Source organism: Folsomia candida, unplaced genomic scaffold, assembly GCF_002217175.1.
Source record: "Folsomia candida strain VU population unplaced genomic scaffold, ASM221717v1 Fcan01_Sc008, whole genome shotgun sequence".
NCBI lineage: Eukaryota > Metazoa > Arthropoda > Collembola > Entomobryomorpha > Isotomidae > Folsomia > Folsomia candida.
Window position 1 is genome coordinate 4,410,811 of NW_019091200.1, and position 27,568 is coordinate 4,438,378.

At 33.9% G+C, this 27,568-nt stretch overlaps 1 protein-coding gene across 1 annotated transcript in view; it reads right to left on the reverse strand.

Moving 5' to 3' along the window:
- The window catches only part of LOC110853552 (protein artichoke), a 208,977-nt gene that overhangs the window by 123,009 nt on the left and 58,400 nt on the right, over positions 1 to 27,568 (reverse strand). The window contains exon 3 of the mRNA XM_035854233.1: positions 20,874 to 20,981. The gene's annotated coding sequence lies outside the window, so the exon portion shown is untranslated. The remainder of the gene's footprint in view (positions 1 to 20,873; positions 20,982 to 27,568) is intronic.

A 27,568-nucleotide genomic window follows, 5' to 3' on the forward strand; every position in this document is an offset into this window, starting at 1 on the left:
GCAAAATACAGGGTAGTCGAAATGTGTATTTTGTATTATCGAGTAAATTTGAGGTAGAATATTTTGGGCATCACGGATACTGAATTTTGATGAAAATAATCAAAATAATTGTAGATAATTCACAAAATTTTTACTTTTGACTCGAGAGTAACTTATGTAAATATGATCCTGAACGCCAGAAAAGGGAACCTTTAATTAGAATAGGCATAAGATAAATATTTTTTACCTTTAACGACGCTAAAATCATGCAATTTAAAAAATTTGCAATTTTTCTAAATGTACAGAGTTAATTTGTACTATGTAGTACTCATTTCAAATTGATTACCCAATGTATTTTTTAAAAATAAAACCTACAGTGCAGACTTGATATAGCCCGAGTCAGGCGTAAATCTGTTTTCAAATTAAAATTTTTAAAACTTCGAATTCTTCAATTAAGAGCCTTTAGTAACCCATATACCAAAATTTATCCACTGTCACTAAATGTAATCGGCTATCACTAAATTTTTGTTAGTGCACACATTTTTTCCCCTTGGTCACCAGTATCGACTGTGACCATAACTTTGAAACGAGTGTATATTTTTTCCTAAAATTTTTTTTTTTAACAAGGGCAAAATTAATTTTATTCCAATTTAAGCACATTTCACATCAAATTATTAAAATAAATATTAATTAATATGTTGAGGCGACGTCTTCTAAACAGGACTTAACTTTTTGGCCGTCAGGGGTAGGAACTAAGCCACTGCCTGTTATTCTCAATCTTTTTCCTAAAACTCTCAGGATATTATCCTAATAATATTAGACGCAACATATGTAAATTCCAGCCACGCGGGTGACTAGGTTCGTATTCATTTGTTGGTGTAGACATATTTTTCTCCCTGGTCACCTTATTAAGTCGCCCAATAAGGTCCTCCAGATGAAAATTTTTCTTATTCTACTTCATATTGTTCCATTGGAGCTATTACCAACTTGTCTACCAAATTTCAGCTTGATACGACGATTTGAAAAATCCGTATGGTCACCCCATAGGGTCTGTCAAGATGAAAATGTGTCGAATTTCAATTCATATTCTTCCATTGGTAGCCATTAACAACTTATGTACCAAATTTCAGCTCGATTAGATAAGTTTTAAAAATCGGTATGGGTCACCCCCTACGGTCCCTCCAGATGAAAATTTTTGTAATTTTACTTTGTATTCCTTCATTAGATACCATTATCAACCTCTGCACCAAATTTCAGCTTTCTCCGGTAATTTTGAAATTTTGATGCATAATACCCCACCCACCTACATGACCCCCACCGGTCAACCACTTGACCGATTTCGCCCATCTTCGAACTTAACTCCTCATTTGACCCATACTACATGTGTGATAAATATCAAGTCGATCGGATTAGTTTTACGGCAGTTATCGCAAACCAGACAGACAGACAGACGGACAGACAGACGGACATGACGGGTACATAAGCCCTGACTCGGGCTAAAAAATGAAAATACAATTTAACGAAAATACAACGTGCATTATAAAAATATTTACTTTGGTTCAAAAGTCACTTATGATGATCTCGAAAAAGAAACCTTCGATTACTTAAGATAGACAAATAAATGTTTTCACCTTTAGCGACGCTAAAACCATACAAATTACAAAACTTATAATACTTAAAAATTTACACAGTTGATTGAATTGCAAAACTCAATTTAAATTGAATATCCCAAAGTTAGCAAAGTTAACCAAGATTTTAAAGGTTTATATCCGCCATTTTTTGCGAAATTTGATGTGAATACGTCCATTACAAGAGGTTCCGCATTTATAAAGCATTAGTGAAAATGATGGCATGCCATTATTGGGAAATAGATGTAGACAACAAACCCGAAATAAAATGCTGATGTGACTTTCTTTTTCGGGGACTATGCACGAAGCACGTGACCAATTTGAAACGGGTCAAGGCATCATTTTATTATCTTCCTAATTTCAAAACAAGTAGGTCACACGAGGTCCAAATCCAGCTTATTAAATGATCAAATCCTTTACGCAGGGTCCCTTGTCTGCCCGACACACAGGAAAATTACATTATGACACATTTCCAATCCAAATATTTTGGTCGGATGATGTAATTTGGTTGCGTTTTTTTCCCTTGCGAGAGAGACAAAATAATATTAAGTAAGTCAACTTAAGTGAGATTGGACTGGTTTTTTTATCACGCCTTTTACTTGAATAAATCCGAACTGGCAGATGCATTTTTGGAAGACGGCTCCCTTTCCTTTGGAGAAAGAGAGAAAGCAGCTCTGAGCTGATGACAATGACTCAATTTGGCAAACATTCATCCGATTTTGGGTAACTCTAAAAAATTTTGGGATACAATTTTTGTACAGTAACGTGAGCATTTGATGTGAATAAAGGGAGCAGGTGTAAATTCAGGAGGAAATGTTAAAATATAAAAGTATTTAACTCGGTGACTTAAAAATGTAGAAATGGAAAAATGTTAAATAGAAGCATGATATGAAAATTTGTGACAGTTTGAGTCCAATTAGAATTTTAATAAGACCTTGTCATTTTCCTACCTGCAGGAAATAGATGAAGGTGATCTTGTCGTTGTAAAAAGGGTAATTTTAAAATAAATAAACATCTAGAAATATATAAGTATTAAAATATGTATCAATAGTGGATTTCTTTATAAATCTTTCTTGGCTTTATAAAGAAATCACAAGTACTGAGGAAATTTTAAAGTTTTATACCTAATTTATAAAGATCTTTTCTTGTTTTTCTTAGTGAGGCAAATACCTAACAACGAAAAAAATTACTAAGTATGCATTTGACCCACCCCAAAAAAGTGACCATCTGCGATATTTCAGTCATTTCTCAAACGATTTTGATGAAATTTTGCACCGATTATTCTTACATAATATAGAAACGGGATCTGATCCGACTAAGCGATTACGTCATTTTGACCGGAATTATGGGCAAATATGTAGCCTTAGAAACACATTTGTAATTATTGCTAGTTACTAGCAAACTTTATCAACACTTTGATACCCACGAATTGTAGAGCAGTTTATCCCGAAAATTTTAAGGATAAATATATCAAAATCCGTTAAGAATTGGCTTAGTTATTCCAATTTGAAGTTCAGAAATTCCTACGCGTGCTACGAATCATTGTCATTGACAACGACGCAAGACTAATAAATTGAAAACAAATTAAGCATTCAAACCTGTAAACAGCACAACTAATCGTTATTTCTGCAACACAATTGGTAAACTGCGTGAAATTGTTGTTGTTGGTGTTGCACCTCCAGATCAGGTGTATTGATAATCTAGTGACCAAAATGATGTAAATCGGTTAAGAAACAACGGATTTATTCAATTTTAAAAACCCAGCATTTAATAAAATTATTCCGGATCAAATTGATGAAAAGGAGCAGTGCAATGCAGTAATCCCATGGACAATTAAAAGTTATAAATAAACAAGGTCCCTAAAAAGGGGAAATCTTAGTGAGGTAGTGTAATCATAAGTAATAAATAAAATTAGATTGCAGAATTTTTGCATCACCGCTCTCGGTTCCATTTTTAACTGGATACACTATAAATTTTGCTTTGCATACGGATGAATTCTTAATTTTATTGAATAAATTCAGGAAGTAATGCATTTTTACTATATATATATATATATATAGTGAACGAGAAGTGGGTTAAATTACTTGCGATATACAAAATATAATGGCTAAACAATTGTGAACTATGTACGTACTTATTTTTTTAAAAAGATACAAATCTATAATTTCAATTCAATATATTAATTTGGATATTCTATTAAGACGAAATCATCGGACGTTTTGAGGGGGCAAGTGTTATATTTAAACGATTAATGCTCCAAGTTAAAAATCGAACCGAGAGCGGTGATGCAAAAATTCTGCAATCTAATTTTATTTATTACTTATGATTACACTACCTCACTAAGATTCCCCCTTTTTAGGGACCTTGTTTATTCGAGAAACAATTGAATAATGTTGTATCCAAATTTCGATCGAATACAGCCGCTATTTGTTACACGCTTCTACTACTAACAAATTATTGTCACCATTGACAAAAAAATCGACCCCATCTCAACAGTATCATCACTATAAACTCGATAGAAATTTTATTCCCAGATTATTTACAGTGGATAAAATTACAAGTTTACCAAGATGATCCAGAATTGTCTGGAGTGGAAAATTGACGTAACAATTCTGATTGACTTTAAGGTTTCGCCTGATTTTGGTTGGCATTGGCAATAAAATAAAAGATTTGAAAGTTCGGGCTACGAAACTGCTTAAACGGATTTATTTAGCCAGCTTTGGTGGAGGGTGGAATAATTGGGTTTGGGTTTCCTGGACCTGAAGCAATTTGTAGCCGGGTAATAAATAGAGGCGGGCAAGATGGGAGGACACTTGGGCACAGTTATTATTACAAATTCCGGCTTCCTTTTATTTACAATTCAGACGGTGCGTGCAGAAACAGAACTCGTTGCCTAGCTCTATTTATTGTTGGGAGAAGATGAAATATACGATATGCTAACAGGGTTCGGAAAACCCCGGGGTTTTTGTAGAAAAACCCAACCCCGTGGGTTTTTCCGGGGTTTTTGGGGTTTTTGTGGGTTTTTGGGTTTTTGTGGGTTTTTGTGGGTTTTTGTGGGTTTTTGTAGATTTTGGGGCAGGTTGAACCAGAATTCCTAAAATTATTTATTAGAGAAAAACTAATTTAATATACGATTTTAACATGCAATTTTAACCGTTATCATTGATTTGGACTATTACATCGAAAATTCATGTTTGACATGTAAACCTGGAAATATGCAATGATACTTGGAAATTCAAGTCGCAAATGAAAATTCTCAAAATTTCAAGATGAGGCAGAAAAGTTAATTAGCAATGATCTACGTTGTAGTTTAAGGGATTTTGTTTCAATCTGCCTCAAAATCTTACAAAAACCCCGGAAAAACCCACAAAAACCCACAAAAACCCGCAAAAACCCCATTAAGCATTAGGGTTTTTCCGGAGATTTGATACCCCAAAAACCCACAAAAACCCCAAAAACCCCAACCCACAAAAACCCGGGGTAGCGAACCCTGTATGCTAAGCAAACCACCCAGTGTGGATAGTGGTTCGGGAAATTTTGAATCATAAAATGTCTGAATTAATCTAATATATGTTGAAAATTATTTAGCGGTTGATTAATTATGTATATAAAAAATTGTAAAAATTGAATATAAGTAGATAATTAAAATCTCTGAAAATTTCTAAGTTTTTGGATTAAGATTAACTGGATAAAATATGAAAGACCTGTGCAGCTGATAATAAAATACTACATATCACGTAGCAATATAAAAGAGAGAGAATAAATAAACCTTGCTCAAAATTTAAACCAGCTATTTCTGAAAAACATCAAATTGGAATTATTGCTAAGCAAGTAGTTTAAAAAGTGCTCGCATTTTTAAATCAAATTGTCAAAACTAGAATCAAAAATACTTAAATACAATTTTTAATTGAGTTGCAATTTAAAAAAAACACCTGTCATCCTCAGACGAAGCTGAAATACATGGACGGGATTGGCAATCTGGCAAGACGTAATTTTAAATTTTTGTAACAATATAAAACTTTAAAAAACACAAACTTAGGAATAAATAAAAATTTGGGAACAAATCAAAATTTAGGAACGCATCTCAGCAAAAATCACACCAATATCCGTCCTTTTTGAAACCCTGTTTAATTCTGGTGAGACGGAAGCATTGCGTAAATTTGAGACAAGTAGCATCTCATTTTCTCATCCTGCTTCTCCACGGTTTCCGAGTTTCACCGTTTTGTTCCCCGTTTAATGCGCTAAAATTGGGCAGGATTGGGATTAATGGGATTCTTGGTCGGGGTGGGTGGCCCAGGCTTTCTTTGCTCCAGCTTCAACTCCTCATCTCAATTGAAAATAGATTCGATTTCTGGTTCACAATTGACATCTCGTATTGCGAAACTTTTCCGAAGATTTTTGTGAGAGGGGGATTCATAAGCGATGCAATTCAAGAGGTGGACAAGGGGCATACGAGATTCAATGGTATTTTGTTAATATCAAATGTTATGGATATTATCAAATATTTTATATACAATATGAAATATTCAATTATAACATAATTTTGATCATATAATTATAATTTTAATTATTTCATTTTAATTATAATATAAAACTCAAAGTATAATTGTCATGGAGTGAAATTATGGGATCTTTCATTTCAGGTGAAAGTCGAACAAAAATTTTAAACTTCTAAGCGTCAGTATAATTCGGCTAATTATTGCACACAAAAATTAATTCAATTTCGCTTTAAATTCAGCTTGGAAATTATCAAATCTTGCTAAAAATTGAGTCTGTATATACTAAAATTTTCTCGAATGGCACCAATATCTTACAATATGCAAAAATTGGGTATTCAAACGGTAATTGATAGATAATTTGTAAAATCCATAAGTTTTGAAACATAAGTTTACAAACTTTTACTAAATAAAAAGACTCCCTTGATTTGAGCTAGTTTGCAAAAATTTGTGAGCTAATTTTCATTAAAAATATTCGTAAAATTTTGTAAAAGTTTGTAAGTTTAGAGAATTCACGGATTTTACAACAGGACTGCGTGAATTGCCTAATTGTATTGTTTATGACTTGCAAATACTTACCCAACATGGCTAGAAATAAACCAATTCATTACCAAAATGGAATGAGTTTCTGCCAGTAGGTCAAAAATGTGAGTTTCATGGGTGTACAGAAACTCGTTTTTTTGCCACGTAATTTATGAAGGGACCAAGGAGAAAGTTTCTGTAGCAAAAAAAAGACAGAGTTGACACGCAATATTTTTCCTGAAGATAAAACAAAACGTGAACAAAGTCCATAATTTTATCATTTATTTCCTGATTTAGTTTAGCGAATTGCGAATTCTATCTTATCGCTCATTTTTATGCCCACATTATCAAAAAATATAGAAGAGTATATTTATTTTATCAGGATAAGAATACTGGCGACGGCACGCCAAGACTTTTCAGGTGATCAATTCTGGAGAATGTTCGTAAAATGCGTAAAAGTTTTCTAACCTTAATGTATAAAATTAAATAGAAAATAAAAAAATAAGTAATCTGGTCGTGATCTCGGTACGTGTAATAACGATTTGTAGCCTGATTTTATTCCGTAATTTGTGAAATGTTTAGTTTAAGAAGTTTACAAGCATCCGGGCGATTTGTATGGATTATTGAGTAACAATGCAAATAAACTATTCAAATTATGGAAAAAATGTATTTTGTGTGAAGATGTGTGGGTTAGATTTTTAGAAATTAAATATTTGGAGATGTTTGTTCAAAATTTGTAATGATTTGTCACCGATAAAAAAATTGTAAGTTAACGAGAGGTATTATTAAGCAACAAAGATCATAATTAAACTAAGCAGTTTCGAAATTTATTAGTATACACATTTTATTTCACCAATTTCAAAACCTTGATCGATATTTTTTACCATCATTCTTAATATGAATTCCAGTATTGGAAAGTGTATGTAAATTTTTTTTGGTAGAATTTTTATGTATTTCCACCCAGATTTTTTTTGCACTGTATGGTAATAAAAATGGTGATGTGAAACATGGATAAAAAAATGCTAGCAATATTTCCGCACGGAAAAAGTAGCCAAAATGAGTACGAGGGCTCTATTCAGTGGAGTGTGGGTGATAAATAGAGCACTATTTTGACTACGGAGGTAAGTAGTGTCTCATAAAATCTGACTAAAATGGTACTTTTGATGCAAATGCGAATCTTGTTGGGGATCAATTATACTTTTTACGGTGCTTACTTGTAAAATGAAGTATCTAGGATATAAATAACTGGGCACGAAAGTATAAGTATGATAGAACTCATCACTCTAAAAATTATATAAAGTTTATACTATAAAACTGAGCGGGCTATTTAAACCCCGACCGCGACCAGTGTATTAAACGCATCACATCGTCTTGTCTCACTTTCTTCACACGATGAATACTAAACACGTGCATAATGGTTGTGATATGCTAATCAGCTTTCTTTTACCCGCAACACTTTCACCGGTGACATGATTTCGACTTCCTCCTTGAGTTTGCTCACATGAAAGTGGAGTAAAGTGCCATTTATTTTGCAATATTTTGCTAATTTTGTCCATATGAGGGAAGAATTCAGGTCATGTTATCAACATTAATTTCGCGGTAGGATGCACAGCGATCTCAAAATTTTCAAGTAATCGACTTTCATCTGAATTTTTAGTGAAAAAAATGAGTTGAGAAATGAAACGTGGTCTTTGTGTTCTTAAAAATTCGCAAACGTAGCTTATTGAAAACACTGACATAGTTTTTAATGATCATGGCCGAATTTTCAGGTCAAATTGGTAAAATAAATTTTGACTCAGCACAATATGAAATTGGCGAAGATTTGTAAAAAATTAGTGACGCAAGAATTAACACCGACAAAAAGTTTTTCGGTTTTTGGTATATGCATTTGCCGGGTAACGCTTCCATTTAAAATTTCTGGGAGTGCAACCTACATGATTTATTTCTGTTCTGTTCTGCCCTCCTGTTCCCTTAAGGATTTCCCGTTTTACAAAAATTTCCCAAAAGTCAAGCATGGTTTACAATGTCCCGCGAGAGATCTGGTTTGAGTTGGCGGCTTTGGCGTTCTGCCTTCAAAATTGGGTATGACTTCTTCTTGACCTCCTTTATTTATTTGTTGCTGATACACCACCCGCCAACGCTGGCTGGCAGATGGGCTGCCATGATTTCGTATGTAATTTTATTTACGGGGTTACTAAGTCAGTCAGAGGTTGCAGTATCACTCGCTTGGTTTACTTTCACCACGGGGAAAAAAAAGAGGGAAAAGAAAGTTTCTTCATCAAACTGTTTGAGAATTCTGGTCTGATGGAACGGCAACAAGAAGTCCCATCGGATGCTCCGTCAATATCCTTCTGGCAGGATAGATCATCATGGTTTTGTTGGCAGGATGAGAAAACGGACAGGGTTCCAGTTTATGAAAAATAATTTGAAATTTGTGATTTTTTGTAATATGACGATATCATACAAAGAATTTTAAATGTTTATAATTTGTACGATTTTGATCCCGAACTAAAATATTTTGCAAATTTAAATTGTTGAACAAGTTTTAGGTTCATTTTCTCTAACCAGCTTTTAAGAAATTTAAGATTTCATTTTTTTATTTTCTCTAATTTTTCCAGGTTGTGAATTGAATTACTTCAAAGTTTGCAACGTTCCCTGAATTCTAAAAGACTAGAATTGTTTTAAATAAGTGCAGACATGAGTCGTGTCACACTACAGTATTTCATAGCTGTATAGAACAAATTAGAAATTTGTTATTTTTGGTAATGTCAAACAATTGTAAATACTTGTAATTTGTACGAGTTAGATCTCATTCTAAAATATTTTGCAAAATTTGTATTGTCTAATAATATCTATAGGTTTCATCTCTCCTCTTTGTGAATTACTTACAAATTTTCAAAGTTAATTCCTGAATTTTAAAATATGCAAGGACACGACTGTCTTTCACTCACTGAAATTATTTAACTTTCACCAATAATACATACAAAAAACATTAAAAGGATTTATTTTTTAAGTATTTTGTTATGAAGTTCGTGTTAGAAATACGAATTTCTTTTGACACAATGGGTGGGTGGCACCCTGCATTGTGAGGGTTTTGGTGATAAAATAGGAGTGAAAGTGTGGACTGGGCAGTGCTCCAAGGACCATTGTCAAGTAAACCACGGACACGAATTCTAATCTCTGCTCTCGATTACTTCGCTCTAATTCGTCCACGATGCATTGTCCGCTTCCCTTCAACTCCAACCTCTCGACACATTCGCAAAGGCTGGACAAGAGGGAAGACGTACTTTACTTTCGTCGGTTTAACTATTGCTTGAGACTTAGGGGGATAAATTTTAGATTTTTTTGTAGAAATGGTTACTAAAAGTACAATATTTTTTTTTTAGTATTTGTAAAACTAATCAACAAAAACAAGAGTTTCTATCTAATATAGTGCAGATGCATTTAAAATACTTCATACTTTTCTTAATCGGCGTAGAAACAAGGAAGATACAAAATGTTATTAAATTGGATAATATTAAATGCATGTTCTTTGACGGATTGAAATCTAGCGGAAATTGAATGCCTTTTCCTAAAAAAAATACAATTTTAACTGAGGAAGATTGGATAATATTGTGAAACTAATTCGTCCATGATGCATTGTATCTAACCTCTGGACATATTCGGAAAGGCTGGACAAAATGAAGACGTACTTTACTTTCGTCGGTTTAACTATTGCTTGAGAATTGGGGAGATAAATTTTAGATTTTTTAAGGAAATGGTGACAAAGAGTAAAACAATCTTTTTAAACAAAAACAAATAAATCAGCAGACAATTGCACCCATCTGTTCGAATGCAACAAATATCAATTCTTCATATTTTTTCTAATCGGCGTAGAAATGGAGTTAAACTTGGATAATATTAAATTCTTGTTCTTTGACGGATTGAAACCTGAGAAGCATATGAGGTTGAATATTTTCTGTCCAAACGCAGTAAAAAGTGTATTATTTTTTACGAATAAGTATAACATAAAATACAATTTTATTGGGGAACATTTTCAAACTAATGAAAGTTTTCGGCAATTTAAATAACAGGATTTTTATACTGAAACAGATATTATGTAGTTTGTGATTCTCTCCCGTGTCTTCACATTTTTTCATGTATCTACAAAGTTAAATTTAAGGCCAATCACAAGGTAAAATTCACTTCGATTTTGGTTTATCACGTAATATTGGCAAATGGATAGTATATAACATTCTGACATTCGAATATTGCGTATCCTAAAAAATGGGTGGTTAAGATGGAAAAACATTTGAATTTATTTGGTTCGTCATTCTAACTTTTGCGATTTCGCCCCTGAATATTTTTATTATGCCAGACGATTTATGTAATCATGGTCACAAAATTGCGACGAACCCTAAAATTAGCTTTTTATTCAAAGTTTGTCAGAGCAAATATAATAATTTGTTCTTTTGATCATGCAATTGCCCACGGATGAAAATAAATTACTTTGTTTTGACAAGTTTGATTTGATTTGATTTGCGACGAAGAAAATTTGGAGACGCGTGGACGTGGGCGGTGCTATGTTTGTGTCATCCACTAAATTATGAAAATTATTTATATTATGCAAAATCACTGGATAATCATCCAAGTTAAAAAGGGTTCCTGAAACATCATTTTTTTCAAAGAAATCCTAGTTTCACTAGTTTGATTTGTGTTCGTTTCTTAAACATGTAAATCAGCACATTTAAAACGAGATTCAGTAATCAACTTGTATTTTAGTGAAAAGAATAAGAAACAAAAGTTTCTTCAATTTTCACCAATAAATTTAAAAATGTATACCTGAAAAATGATTCAACCAGGTAAAAACATCTTTATTATGATAAATTTTTTTCATGGAGCCTTCCAGCAAAATTCCACTATGCGTTCTCTCCGAACAAAACATACAAAAACACAAGAAACAGTGTTGGGAACCCTGCCAGGTAAGTGCACACATAAAAATAGCACTTTGTGTAATTGTAATGTTGCACAAATGATCTAATTATATCGTTTTGCTGCATAGGAAATGAGAGATGAATGAGATAATGAAATAATATATAATATGTAAATGAGCCATTCAAAGTCTGATGTGTAAAGGATTTTAAAAATGTATAATGCAGATGAACAACAAATTATGATTAATGGATTTAAAGGCTTTTCATCTCGGGTGAGTTTTTCCTTGCTCTCCTTATTCATCTAAAAACTGCCTTGGAGAAAGTGAATAGTTGGCAATAAATAATATCGACGCGTTCCATGCTCGAAATTGGGACAGTGAATTACCTCCGAGAATTTTTATGAAATTCAGAAAGTGTAATTCGATTGTACAAAAGTTGAAAGTATTTGGCAGGCAATTTTTATTTTTCGTAGTAAAATAAGTAATTTTACGTATGATTTCAATTCCATTCTAAAACATTTTGCAAAATTGGTATTTATTTGATAGTATGTAGGTCAAATTATCCACCTCGATAACTAGCCGTTGTTGCTTGATCCCAAAGTTTTTTTTAAAAAAAAAGGTTTTTCATATTTTCCAGCAATTTTTCAATTCCCTTAACAAGTGTTTCATTCTATGTAAAATTTTTGTATTTTTGCTAGTGTATATTTTAGGTTTGATTTAATTTTTTGTAGTAAATTAGTAAAGTAAGGTTGTAAACACATACACAGCTTAATTTTATAAAATTGCAAATAGTTTAATATTTCCACGTTTAAGTAACTTTCGTTTTACAAATCTTTAAACAACCTTAACACAACCCTTCTACAAAATAAAATAGATAAAATAGTGCAAATTTCCCAATTCGTACAAGCCATATCTCAAATAAAAAATCTAAAAAGCCACCCGGTTTAAAACAGCATCATATCTGGTCTGATCCCTTTATTTGGTTGGGCTTACGTATCACACAAAACGAAATGATTAGCTTTGTTCGAGAGGGGAGAAAAGCAGACAGTTATTTATTCCTTGATCAAAGAAGTGTTTTGTTGGCAAGAGTTGAAAAAATGAATAGGCAAGGATTGGAAAGAAGCCTAGTTTTTTGTGTGATGCTCTCTTTATGATTTTTGACTAATGATGTGCCATTGATCGTCAAATACTGGAGGATGGATGGACTCCAAGCAAGGTAAAAATCAAGTTCATGGTTACGTGGGGTCCATACATGAAGGATGTGATCAATTTTTGAGGAAATTAGGGGCAAAAATTCTTCGAAAATTGGACACATTCGTTACGGACAGTCCTTTCTCCTTGAATGGGCTTGGATTCACTGGTTATAAACTGCACAGTTAAAAATTTGGACTCAAAATTTAACCAAGACCGAATTAATACACAGTTGATATTTTTCGCAATTTTTGAATTTGTAATCTTATTAATCTCGAAAGTTGTACATTTGTTATCGAAATTGCTAATAATGTTTTCAACTGAATTATTTTGTAAGCATAAAATTTGTAAAATAAATCAACATATTTTTAAACTGGGAAATAAAGTAAAGTGCAATAGCAATATTTCGTGGGTAAAAACATTAAAAAACTGGCATCACCTTCATGACTATTGTCGCGAAAATAGGTAACAAATTTCTTAGGGTGTGCATATAGCAAAAAAATGATGATATGATACCCGACTAATACAGATAATTCTTTCCTGTTATTGAACAACATGGCATAATCAGGCGACTGCAGGCAGGGTATGATTATCCATTATCGTCTCATTTCACAGGGCATCTCATAATCGGGATAATCATCTGCCTCATCATGATCACGGCCTAATCAGGGATAATCCATGCCCATAAAAGGCCCTCGCTACCCCTGCCGATCCATCTCATCATTTAGCTGTCTCCTGTCAAACCAAAGCAAATCGCATTCTCTGACTTGACTAGGAACTGAGTTTTTTATTGGCGGATCGAATCGTGAACAAAAAACATGTACAAATATTTCGGACATTTGTTTCTACGTGTATTACATTACAGTAATTTTTGATTTTTGTGTACCTTGTTAATTTGTGTGCTTTGATAATATGCTTCAAAACACATAGATTCAAGTTTAGAATCCATTTGTAAATTGACTTTCCTCCATAATGTTCGCCCGCTAATAAGTTTACTAATGGATTATAATATTGGCATGAATTACAAATATTTTCATTGTGATTGGAGAACCTTGTTTATCTTAACCGTGATTAAGCAATAGTTCAAGTTGCAAAAAATATCCTTAACGTCGTAAATATTATATATTTTTATCACAAGGTTATTCAAATAAGTATTTAAAATATATTTCCAATATTATTTCCTACCAAGATTTAAGAGTGTTGTTACTTCAGCACGGATATAAGTTAACAATTGTGTTACCAATTTTTTTTACCGGAGCCATTTATTACCAACTGAAATATTTTTCTTACTTGGTAGATCCCACATTTGAAATATATTTCCGACCTAGTGGGTCTCCGCAACTATCTAAAGTGTTGTCAGAGACGAGAAACTTGTGCCCGATGGAGGATAACTTTAGCAGATGAAAGATGGTGATTGCAGGCGTCAGTCATGTCAGGTTGGTTGGCGAAGAGATGTTGTTGTGTTTGGAGAGAAGGATCATGTCGACATGACGGGAAGGAAGGATTGAGAGATTTTCCACGTCAAAATTGCCAAGAGACTTTGAATTCGGAATTTAAAGGGGAGGCCGAGGCTCAGGTGGCGATGTGCAAGCGAGATCACACGCTGCGTCTTTATTCACATTATACAAATTTCATTCCTCGATTGACATGATGCTAAGCTAACGGAGGGAATATATACAATGGCTAAATGCACACTTAAAAATTTAGTGCCGGGAAAAATTTTATGGTCATGTCCGAAACAAGGTTTCGTGTGATATTATACTCATGTTCCCATTCTGATGTATGATGCATGGGGTCAAATTTTCCATTGTATTTACATATATTGAAATAATCTAACGAATATGAATATGAACTGATAATCTATTTATTAACTGAGGAGTTAAGTACAAAATGCTGGTAAAAAATTGGTTAAGAAAAATTTGTGTGACAAAATATTGCGTTCCAAATAAATACATTAAATTACCAATCCAAGAGTTACAAGTGGTAGCGAAAATGTTACTATTTTGCACGCTGGTTCGGGTAAATCTGTTCTCAAATTTTTAAAGGTGGGTTGAAATTTTGGAGACGAGTAATAATTTTCCATGAGTGGAGAGAAAGTGGAGAAATTCGAAACATGACGAAACAAATAACAAATACGGGAAGGAGACAACAGGACGAATTATGCATTCCACTTCTTGTCCTCGGCCTCATTTAGCTGGAAGAAGTTAGTTCTCGGTTTGAGAGAAATTTTGATGCATGCATTTCTGGAGAAAATTAGTGGAAGATGGAATTCAGGATAAACCTGATTAATCCGGTTAAATGTAGCTCGAGTAAATTAGGTAAATGTCTAACGTATCTAAAAATAGTACTAATTCTGAAAAAAACTGAATCCGCGGTAACAAATTGTTACCGTAATACTCCTACCGGGAGTTCAAATTTTGTCAATTAGTGTCAAAATTTGTTTCAATTTGTTTCAACATGAACATTTATATTTATTTGCTCGTCCATTTTGAAGCATTCACTTTTAATTTAGAATTCCCATTACATGCCACAGAATCTATAGGTTTTATAGCTTCACAATTTTAAGCAAATTTTACTTTTGGAATTTAAGTGGCGCATAATTTATTCAGTTTTGTTTAAAATTTAATTCTATGTAGCAAATGTTAGCACATATTTCTTACATCCGAAATTCGTGTTGTGCTATTAAATATGAAAAATTGTAATTTCGAAAATTTAAGCTGTTACAAATTTTATACTCATGAGAATTATATGCATTTAAAAATTGGACTATATAAAAATGAAGAAAACTAATTTTAGGTAATTGTACAAGACTTGTGAATGTGGTGGTTATTTTTCTCCTTGTACATAATAACGTATACGTATTTCCGGTTATTTCCAGATATTAAAGTGCAGACACTCGGAATTCATTAACTCTTTCACCCAACTAAATCACAAATGAGCCAAGAATTTCCTTTCATTAAAGTGCTGACAGGAAAAGAATTCCGAAATTAAGTCAAATTCTTAAATTGCATGGCATATTTACGGCAGGGTTCGGAAAAACCCAGGGTTTTAATAAAAAATTATAAAACCCATGGGTTTTAATGGGTTTTACCATGTTAGTTGGGTTTTATTTGGGTTTTAATGGGTTTTAATGGGTTTTATTGGGTTTAAATGGGTTTTATTGGGTTTTATTAGTTTTAAGTAATAACTTCACAAAAATAATTCGGAATTTGTATCTATTCGGAAATTATTTTTGTTTTATAACACTTGAAATCTGTGATGCTAAAGGATGGAGTCAATTGTTGATTTGTTCCGAATTTTCATATATTAGAATAGTAATGAAATAAACTGCTTTAGAATGAATTGAGATAACGTCTTCTAATGTATGGGAGATGTATTTAACTTTTAGAATGTAGTTTTAAGGTAAAATTCAATTAAAACCCAATAAAACCCATTAAAACCCAAATAAAACCCACTTAACATGGTAAAACCCAGTGGGTTTTATTCATTTACAACCCATTAAAACCCAATAAAACCCAATAAAACCCAACCCATTAAAACCCAGGTCGGAATACCCTGATTTACGGCGTGCATGCAAATGACATGTCCACTGGAGATGGGGTGACATGACATGATACGGGTTACATAACACATCTCATATCTCATCTCCGGGGAAAAAGTGTATAATGGAAAATTAGCACTTTGTGCAGTGTTTATTATGCAACTCCCACGTCGTGCGTGGTGCTTTGTGTTATCCAACTTTTGACAACTTCTGGAAACCTGGAACATTTGCATTGTGTTCGGAAAAAGGGAAACCGTGCACGAAGGATGTGCACAATTTTTAGCGAGTTTCGACATCTTGGTGTCAATATGTGGTGTTTAACATGAGGAAAAATAGGATGCCTTGACCCGTGCCAATCTCTCCTGAATCGATGACATGCTTTTTACAGGGCCCTTGAGAAGAGGATGAGACGATGCTAATATTTACTCACGGTGCTTATTTTGTTTGCCATGCTGAGTGAGAAGAATGAGCGTGTGTTACATCATCATCAAAGAATCGCTTATTTTGTGTGTATTGCTACTCTGATAAGCGATTCATGCATGCGACAAGCGATATCAAGATGGTAATACAATGTTACCAATATTGGGAAAAAATCATGCATTATAGATAGCGATGACATTCGAAAAGATACATTTGGAAAAGCAACTTTTCGAAAACTGAGAAAAATTCAAAAAAATAAACCAAAACATTGGCAAGAAAAATATTTGGGTGGTATAAATTTCCAAATTTGACAAGAAATAACTTTCATTTTAAAACATACTTTCATAAAACAACAATGTCATTTTTCTGGCATAAATTGCATTACTTGTATTATACAAATACTTGAAAAAGTTTTATTTTCAGCCGACCAAGTTGGTTACCAGTTGGTAAAAAAACAGTTTTATTATTTGGTGGTAAAAGTAGAAAGTCATTGGTTTGGTTCAACGAATGTTTTCCAAAATTTCTAAGAGTGTTTTAAACTCTGTAAACATATTATGAAGCTCGAGAACCATTTTTTGAAATCCTCCTCTCAAATGGAAGTGTCAACATGAGGAGGATTCTATTTTACGCGTGTGTTACATAAGTTTTGAGCTTTTAGCAAGTGTCTGATTTGATTGAGTGATGTGTGTGACGAGATGATGAACTTCAAAAGTTAGTCAAGTGAAGCAGAGATTTTGCTGCCAAGTAATTTTTTTTATTTCTGCAAAAATAAACAGAACTCACAAAAAGTGCAATATTTACTGTTTGTTTTCTACAGGAGTTTCAAGCAGCAAGAGTTTTGTGAAAATTTGATACGATGGTGTTCTTTGTTGGTTTTAAAATCAGAGTGAAATTTGGTTCAGCGTTTCGTCGTTTCGTTTAAATAATATAACAAAAATTTAATACGCAGAGCTGAGAAACAATAAATAATTATAAGATCAGCGAGATCTTCACGCCGTACAAAAAATTTAGACTAGGCTAAAGTGCATAATTAATTCATATTTCTTGATCGTGGGTAGTAATTAAATTTATGTAAAAACACTTTGCGTAAATTTACTTTCAACTTTAGCGAAAATTTGATTATTTCAACAATTAGATTATTTTGATGTGGATAAGTATTCGAAAAAAAATCAGCGAACCCCGTCATCCCATTTAGTAATTTCGTTGTATATTTGATGAGAGAAAAATGGAGCAGATTTCTAACCAAGTTACGGATTTTGCCAGAAATAATGACATTTTGAATAGTTTCAAAATTGTGTTTTACAATCATGGCAAAATTTAAATAAACTGTGGAGGTGGATTTTCCATATGTTTCTTTGATTCCAGTTCAAAATTGGGCAATTGAAACACGCTGTATTCGAATTGAATTCATTCATATTTCTGTGTGCTGAATAAATTGCAAACTATTTCGCAAGCTGCATGGATACGTAGACTGAGGATTCAAAAACATGACGGATTCCAATTTTCGGGCGAGGAGACAACAACAATAAGACGAGAAGTGGACCGTGAATCAATTTACGTTTCAACAATTCCGCGAGAGATTCTGAATTCTGAGTCTGCCTCCCACGCGGATTTGCACTCTGAATAATTCCGTAAAAATATTTGTAACCGGGCCGAGGTTACGTGTGAACTCTGTCACGTATTCGATACTTGGTAACAAACTAATACCAAATTGGTAAAATAAATTCTAATCCGAAATTTGGAACTATCAACGAATTGGTAAAAAATATTTATTTTCCATTGCGTCGGTAATAAAATCGTATTATGCATAAACCAATTGGTGAAAGCATAAACCATCTAACTTCTAAATTGGTAACAAATCGTTACCACTTCCAAAATAAACTACTAAGCAAGTTCTAAGCCACTAAATAAAATTGTAGCATATTAGTGACATAATTGTTAAAAAGATTTCATTAATCCAAGGTCTGAGGACAAGTTACGGAGAAAGTTAATTAATTGTCTTTCGCAGTATGTCTTAATTTCCCAAATTATCCCTAACGATTACAGTTTTAAACATTTTTCCGACTTTCACCTGAAATTATACGGGGCCAATGAAAAGCGTGAGAAAACATGGTTTTTAAGGATAAAAGACACTCTCGTGTAAATCCAACCCTTTCACTCGATTTCATTTATTTTTAGACTCCGTAAAAAGCAAGTGATCCACTCGAATTCTGGTTCAGAAAGCCATCCAATTTTCAGACAAGACAACAACAAGTCGGAGAAAGTAGGATTGTGCATGAAGGTTGTGATCGATTCGAGGTAAGAATATGGGTCATCCTATTTGTCCCATGTTAATTTTGCCGTGCTAAAAATGACCAAAATACTTGGAATTTATTTCCGTGGCCTATGATCGAAGCTAGGGTCAAACTTTTCTGAAAAACGGATGACATGTTTTCCGCGTGTTCCCGAAGGAATCGTATTTTTCTTATTTGTTCCAAGTGGGTGGATGTTGATCTGTTTTTTTGGTTGGCCTTTGTGGTTGAGGGATCAGGTGAAAGATTTTATTGGACTTCTGCACCTCTGCGGCCACCCGTAATGATCTCTTTGATACCAAATCTATACCCCCGTGCGGTAAGGGTATCAAGTTACGAGAGGGTTACGTGCATGTTTGTGCACTCTGAATAATGTGGTAACAAAATATTACCGGTAAAAATGTAGTGAAATTTTATTTTGTTGGAAAATTTTTATAAATATGATTTTTTAAATCTGTGGTTTGTAATATTTTTAGATTCTAGGTGTATTTCATTAGATTTATTTTATCGTGAAAGTGGACCAGGTTGGTAGCGTATTTACTACCAAATTGGTAACATCAATATGAGTGATGGTTACCTGGAATTAAAATTTGTCGCAGTTCGACGCTGATTGCAAAATAAGTGATGAAATTATAACACAACTATAATTTAGATTCTTTGACCGTTAACGTTTTTTAAAGTAACTCGTCATAAATTTTACAAAGTTTGACTTATTACCAACCTTGGAATTTTTTCTTCATTTGATAAAAATACTTTACATTTTTTCTTTCGATACCAGTTCAGTTTTCACCAGATTTGTTACTCACTTTTAAATACGTTATTCGCAAATGTTATCCCCAAATTTCTAGGAGTGTACACATCCGCAAACTGAGACAGAAGAACGGATGGAATGAAATAACACAAAAATCCGACTTTCTTCGAGTATTTGTGATCCAAGTGGACAAATGAACACGTTGTGACATTTCCATCTCGTGATACACAGGAAATCTACTCCACCAGACGGTACGTCGAAGGAACAAATAAAAGAACAAACGGGACATGTTGTTCTTATCCCGAGAACCCACGACACGTTCGTCACGAATCAGAAAACACGGTGAAAGCACCAGAGTGACCGATTCGATTAAGAAAAGGTCACAAAAGGAGGTTTTTTCGTAAATATGTAGGAGTCTCATCGAGTAAGAGAAATAATAATTGGTCCTCCTATTTTATTTTCACCTTGTGACAAGCTACTTATCACATTACTTGCAGTGCAGATATGCCAAGACACGCTGACTTCTTCGATCTCTTGTGAAAAAATAAATAAAAAAACGATTTAGAAGTGAAAGTTTAAAAGAGAAAGTTATTTTGTCGAAATCTCTTTGAAAATCGGCTTTCGGAGTTATTTTTGGTGGGGAAAATTCCTCTGGGAGATGAGCTTATTGGGTGGGCTTACTGGGAGAAAGCTATCATTATGTTCCGTTACTCTCGATAAGCTGGATTTATTCCTAAAAATATACTTATCGACGGTTTCGCACAAGGAAGAGATGCACATTAAACGTAGGTACAGATTCTCTAAAATTTACAAACCAGGAAAAATGTTTTCCAAAATTTGAAGTGTAGTAAATAAGTCTGCCCTGGAAAAAAAAGCTAATCTCACATTTTAACTTCAGATGATAAATTCTAAAATTGGTGACAAAGCCATTTCCTACACTTGAAAATTTGTGTTACTAATTTTCTTAAATTTCTCATTTTTCAAATTGGTTCCAAAATACTTAATTCCAAGTTTTTTAATAGGACAAAGTGTCTGAAATTCGCAACGCATTTAGTTTGATACATGATGTGCAAAGTGCTAGTAGTTAAATATATTCTTAAGAATGTGTCTGCCCTAGAAACAAGTGGTAGCATTTTTTTTACCTTATTTCCTTATTCCCAGAGGACACCCGGGTATTAGCTCCAGTTAAGTCAGTAACCAACCGTTAATGGGTAAAGTTCACTTTTCCTCAAGAAAATGGCCAACTTTAGCTGAAAACAAAGGAGAAAAACAAGACCGGTTAGGATACTTTGTTTCACTGCCCATTGGTTTTATTTTATATGGATAACGGACTTTCTCCCCGAGGAAAAAAATATGTGCTACTGCTTTCTCTTCATTCTGGCGGCGTAGGAGGAATGTAGGTATCTTTTTTGGGGAATTCATATAGCGAACACTGGGCAGCCGTTGGACACACTCTTAGAAATTTTTACAATTTCCGGATTTGTAAAGATATCGTAATATTTGTACGTCGAAATTGTAATTCTGAAATATATTTCGTATAAATTTTAAATTTAGGTCTGTGGGTTCTCATATGTAAGTTGAGAATTTTTGTAACAAACAAATACATTTTTTATATCAATTTGATATTTAATTTGGTAACGGAATTTGCCTTCTCTATATAGTTATTTTATAACATGCAAATTGTCGTTTTTCTTATTCGTAGATAAGGAAGTATCTCCAACTGATAACAAAATCTAAGCTTTTGGCTCCATTATTTTACCGTACGTTTTGTAATCACGTTAATGTTTACTAGACTTCTAAGAGTGCTTTTCTGCGGCTTTCCGACTACGAAGTGTGTGCTTCATCACTTGGGATTAAAGTTTCCCTGTGGACAACTGGACGTGATTTCCTACCTGTGATGTAATGAGTCCACTTTCACTTGAAGGATGAGTCTCAACTTTCTCCCGGCTTGGGTCAGATTGCCTTTTTGGACCTTAGATAATGAGAATGGGTGAAAAAATCTGAACAAAACTTTCACTTTTTTGGAAAAGCTCTTTATAAAGTACGTGCCCACTGTGGGAAAATCTTAATTATTGTTGTGTAACCTTTGTAAGTTTTTTGGAGATTGTTTTTTAAAAGAAATTTTTTTGTTGTAAGAAAACTTTATTATCTAAGGGGATTTTTTAAGAAATTGTGGAAATTTTAGAAAATTTCAAAATTTTGGTATCTAATTTCGCATTGGAGCTTAGGATTAATTAGGTAAGAAATTGTTTATTAAAAAAACGCCCATTTGCTTATTAAATTCGAACAAAGATCTCATCCTTTTCCAAGGAAATGTGCCAAATGTTGCAAAATTTGCGCTAATATTCTATAATGCCGAGATTCGCGTTGCTAATATACATACGCGCACTTTTTACAACATAGCGCAAAACTAGCGAAATATAGGTGTAAGTGCCCCTCAAGAATAAAAGCATTATGTAAATTTCCTTTTCTTGAAGTAAAATGAGGCCCTAATTATCCCCGTAAGAAAGGAAACCACAAAGACGTCGTCTATTCTTCGTGGTCTGGTCGGTCGGTGGAGGAGAAGTGGTTCCATTAAATTTGACGTAATGGAACTCACTTTACATCAACAACAACACAACGGAATTTCCACAACACGTCCCGAAAGCCAATAAGGAAGCCATTGAATTGATGCCCGAGAGAAAGTTGGGCATTTCATTTCATTCATTCGATTCCTGCCCCAATTTATTTCTGAGCAGGAGAAGAAAAGGAAAACGAGACGAAGTTATCAGTTGCATGGTTACGTGTGTAGTACATAATTTTATTGTAGTGGATAACACTCTTAAAAATTTCGAACTATATTGCTACCGACTATTTTGGTAACATTTTACCAAAATACCATAAAATACGAAGGGAAGATGTAATGGTAGGATTTTTTTTACCGACAGGGATATATTTTACCAAAGTACCATAAAGTACCAACAAGGGAAGATACAGTGGTACGATTTTTTTACCGGTGAGGATGAGGATATGTATATTTTACCAACTTGGGATATTTCTTTATTACCAGTTTGGTCATACCTATTTTTGTTTGGAATTGGTATTGTTTATAATTTGGTCACGTCTTGATACCAATTTGACACATGTTTTAACATTTTATGTATTCCGAGATTTTTAAGATATCTGAAACTCTTCGAGGTGGACAAACATAATGAAGGCAATGAAAGTGAATAAATTCCGTCATTTGATCTGAATTGATGTGATTCATTATCAAAGAAAAGCCAGATTATTAGTGGACCATGTGTGATAATGAAAGCAGCAACAAATTTCCTGTGGAGTGAAAGTCGAGACAGTATTTTTCAATTGTCAAATGAAATCTTCAAAAAATTCTCACATAGTTATTCATCGTAACATTGTTAAATCACGGAAATTTGTTACAAACTTTAACAAGTGAAGGTTTTTTGAGAAAAGTGTGTAATGTGTTCAACGTTAGCAAGTTTAGGATCTAACGAAGTTTACCGAGCGAAATTTGCATTGTTAAATTATTAAAACTAGAAAATTGCAAATTGACAGAATGTGCAGATTTTCATTCGATTCCCATGAACCTGCTCAAATAGTTATAACTTACATGAAATTTAATTTTACAGCGCCGTTTAAATTGCACACTTTCTGATTTTTTAAGGCAAAGTACGGCAAAACCTCTATTTATAGCCAGGGCTAAAATTCAAAACTGAGGGTCACGGACCCGGCTATAATTAGAGACCCGGCTAAATTTTGTTCGGCACAAAATTTTAAATGTTACAAGATCATGCTGACTCAATTTGAGTTTTCTAATTTAGGAAGATATGCCATCAGTAACCCATTCACTTTAAATCTGCATCTTTAAACGAGGTTTAGCAGTTTTTTTTTTAATTTTCTGTCATGTTTATATCCATTGATAACTTGAAATTAGTAGATAAAATTATAGGTCAACTTATTCGTTGATTAGCATAATGTGCAACATTTTTCTTGAATGGGCTATGAACGGGGACACAGCGGACAAGACAGGGCATAATTAGAGACCCGGCTATAATTAGAGACCCGGCTAAAATTTTGAAATCTTGGTCTCCTGACCCGGCTATAATTAGAATAGGGCTATAAATAGAGGTTTTACGGTAAATGAAATATCAGCGTTAATTTTTTTATTTGTTTTCTTAGAAATTCGTGTCATTTAGCTTGAAAAAACTTGTCAGCATTGAACACTGGCATATTTCCGGCACGAGTTCATTTTATACCTTTGAATTATTGAAAAACTTGAGCCAGGAACGTTTTTTGGGGTAAATGACAGGTTTTTTGGTTAAAAACCGACTCCTATTCCTCCAGAAGTATGTTAGTCTAGAGAATTTTACAACATGCAATTTGATCCCATTGATCCAACCGCTTTATTTAATTACACTTTGGTATTTAATTATTTTCGAGTATTTCCCCCTTTAATGAGACCAAGGGTAGAGTGCAATCCATCAAGAACTGACCGAGAAACGACAACACCTTGACAGCCCATTTAATTTCGGCTGACCGCAAACTTCCAACTTTCTCGGAAACAATGGATCTTATTCGGTGTAACTTCTCACGCGTTAGACAAGCTTGACGGCTCGGTGAAAGTGGGTAGTATTCTGAATGAACACTCTGATGAAAGGAAAACTACTCGCGCAAATTTTTCTTCTAAAATGCGGCGAATACTTTATTTTGTAGGTATAAAGCACATTTTTTCCCTAAAATCCGTTTGAATCACGAGAAAAAATTATTTTGTGGGGTATGCATTTTTTTCAAAGGAGTTATAAAAAATAATATAAAAAATGTATAAATTTAAAACCCCTTAAAAATCGAGTTGCATAAGAGGTGTAAATTTTCCTTGTTTTTTTTATTGATTAAATTTGCTCTACCAAATTTGAAGTTGTGTTTCAGCCAAAAAATTGCAATTTGCCCAACCTGAGAAACTTTGGTTCGAAAACCCAGTGGACGTCTAGGGGTAACTAATTGCTCTGCAATCTTAATTAATAATTATTAATAAATAATTAGTAATGAATATAATCTAATTTTTCTGTACCGGATTCATCGGATCTACATTATTTGAATTTAAATTCCTCTCTCTGCAATATTTCTATATCAGACGTTTCGACGTTACAATTTGTCAAAAAAATAGCAATTTTATGACGAGTTTGTCTATACACAGTTGACCGTAGTACATACCTAATTTTTTTTAATCTACAATTTCACCATGTTTCCGGTTTCAAACCTATTTAATTCCAATTTTATGTGTTACACTTTTGTGCGTTTCTATATGTTCCAGCTTTAACATAATTCTAACTAAAAATTTCCCTCTCACATTTGATTCTGAGTGTATCTAAAAGTACGGATACTTTCCACAGTTTAAGCAGCCCACAAAATTCCTGGTATGCAGGGAAAGTATGGATGAGCACATGAAAAGAGATTGATACAGTTCCCCGTGACCATTAGTGGACTAGAAATGCTCCCACTAAACCGAACCCAGCTCCTTCAAGACATTTCTTTCTTTTTCTTCTCCGGAATTTCTACAAGGTTGCAACAATTCGCGGCTGCAGAACAAGAAAAATAAGATAACTTGAGCAAGTTCTACTTCTTTGTGTCTGGTAAAAATGTTGGGGAATGTAGTTTCCGGGGAAAAGTAGGCTTTCGAATTGTATCGATTATTATCTGGAGAAGTATGTGTATCATCATTCTGGTGAGAAAGTTGGCATCATTTCTTTCCTGTAACGGGCTTTATTAAGATCTTTATTCCTCTACTCGGATTAGACACAAGAGGGGAAAACGGACGCATTTCTGTAATGGATATGAGCTGTACTCGCATCTGCAATGATTTGGGGGAGAAAGGCGTGTCAATTACAGGAAAGGGGAATCACCTTGATATTTGCAATGTAGGAAAATCCCTGAATTTATGAATGGTTGGATAAGTTCGAAAAGAAATTAAGAAGGAAATTTAGGTACGAATCTATCGAACGGTTACACAACTCGAAAGGGCGTCTCATCATTTTGTTTACACAAATTAAAAAAAAATCTGCTTGTTTTGCAACGAAAGTTTCCAGAAATTAGTGTAGAAAAAATTTTTAAATTAGTATTTATTGTGATGAGTTAGGCGACGTTTTCCAATTTTGCAAATAATGCGATTTCATCCTACTTCTAAGGTCCCGATTCATTTACTAGGTCGTCACGGGGAGCATTGCAAATTGTTGAAATATATTTGCAAAAACTACACGAATTGTATATGCGACAAATCTTTGATTTGGAAACTTTTTTAAAACCAAGTTTGACGTGAGTCATACAAAAAAGTCAGTGCCAAATATGACGAGTTTGTTCGTTAAAAATATCTCTGACGCATTTATTCTGGAAAAGATGTCGATTGCTTTTCTGCTTATAATTTGTGTCGTATTCGCCCCCGTTACGGGAATTCAGCAGACCGTCAAATGACGACAAATTTGCGAAATGACGCCAATAATGAAGGAGTCGAAATCGGGATGAAAGGGCAGAAAATGCAGCGGGGGAGAAAAAGCGGCTAATTTATTGAGTAGCTAATCCAATAATGTGGAATATTATCCAATCCTATCAATTCTGATCCGCCGAGAGACGCCGTTATTTCGCCTGCTTTACGGAGAATCCAATCCAATTATTGTCTCGGATTTGGGTTGTGCGGTACTTATTTGGGTTACAAATACTGCTGCGTAGTGGTCTCAACGGTGCGGTTCGGTTCGGTTCTTGGAAGAACCGGTTTAGAACCGAGAACCAGAATTGAAGAACCGAAACAGAACCGAACTTTTTTTAGTTGGAACCGAACCGGAACCGGACCAAACCGTGACCGAACCGGCGGTTCGGGTCAAACCGGTAGTGTTATTAATATGCAATAAACAACAAACAATGCTAATTGACGTGTTTCTGATGAAATTTCACATATAAGCCAATAACTTATCTGTATTTAAACAAGCAAATTCTAATACATGTCAACAGCAAAACCACTTATGTATATATTATTGAAGTTAGAAAACAATTCCAAGTTTGGGGTGCAACCAAGTCAAAATTTCATTTTGGAAACATTGGGGGTGTGACCAAGTAAAAATTTCATTTTGGAAACATTGGGGGTGTAACCAAGTCAAAATTTCATTTTGGAAACATTTGGGGTGTGACCAAGTAAAATTTCATTTTGGAAACATTTGGGGTGTGACCAAGTAAAAATTTCATTTTGGAAACATTGGGGGTGTAACCAAGTCAAAATTTCATTTTGGAAACTTTGGGGTGTGACCAAGTAAAGATTTCTTTTTAGAAACTTTTGGGGGTAAAAATTTCGTTTAGGAAACTTTGGGGGTGAAAATTTCATTTTGGGAACTTTGGAGGTGTCATCAAGTCAAAATTTGGTTTTGGAAACATTGGGGATGTAACCAGGTCAAAATTTCGTTTTGGAAACATTGGGGGTGTGACCAAATAAGTTTCATTTTGGGAACTTTGGGCGTGTCATCAAGTCAAAATTTGGTTTTGGAAACATTGGGGGTGTGACCAAGTCAAAGTTTCATTTCGGGAACTTTGGGGGTGTGGCCATGTCAAAGTTTCATTTTGGGAACTTTGGCAGTGCGGCCACGTCAAAATTTCATTTTGGAAACTATGTGTATTTCGGGAAATTCGTAAAACTTTTTCGAAAATATGATTAACTTCGCTAATGTATTTATGTATGAAGTTCGGTTCAACCCGAACCGGCCGGTTCGGTTCGGTTCTCAAAGACTTGGAACCGGAACCGAACCGGTAATAAAAGTTTCGGTTCGGTTCGGTTCTCCGTATAAACCGGAACCGAACCGAG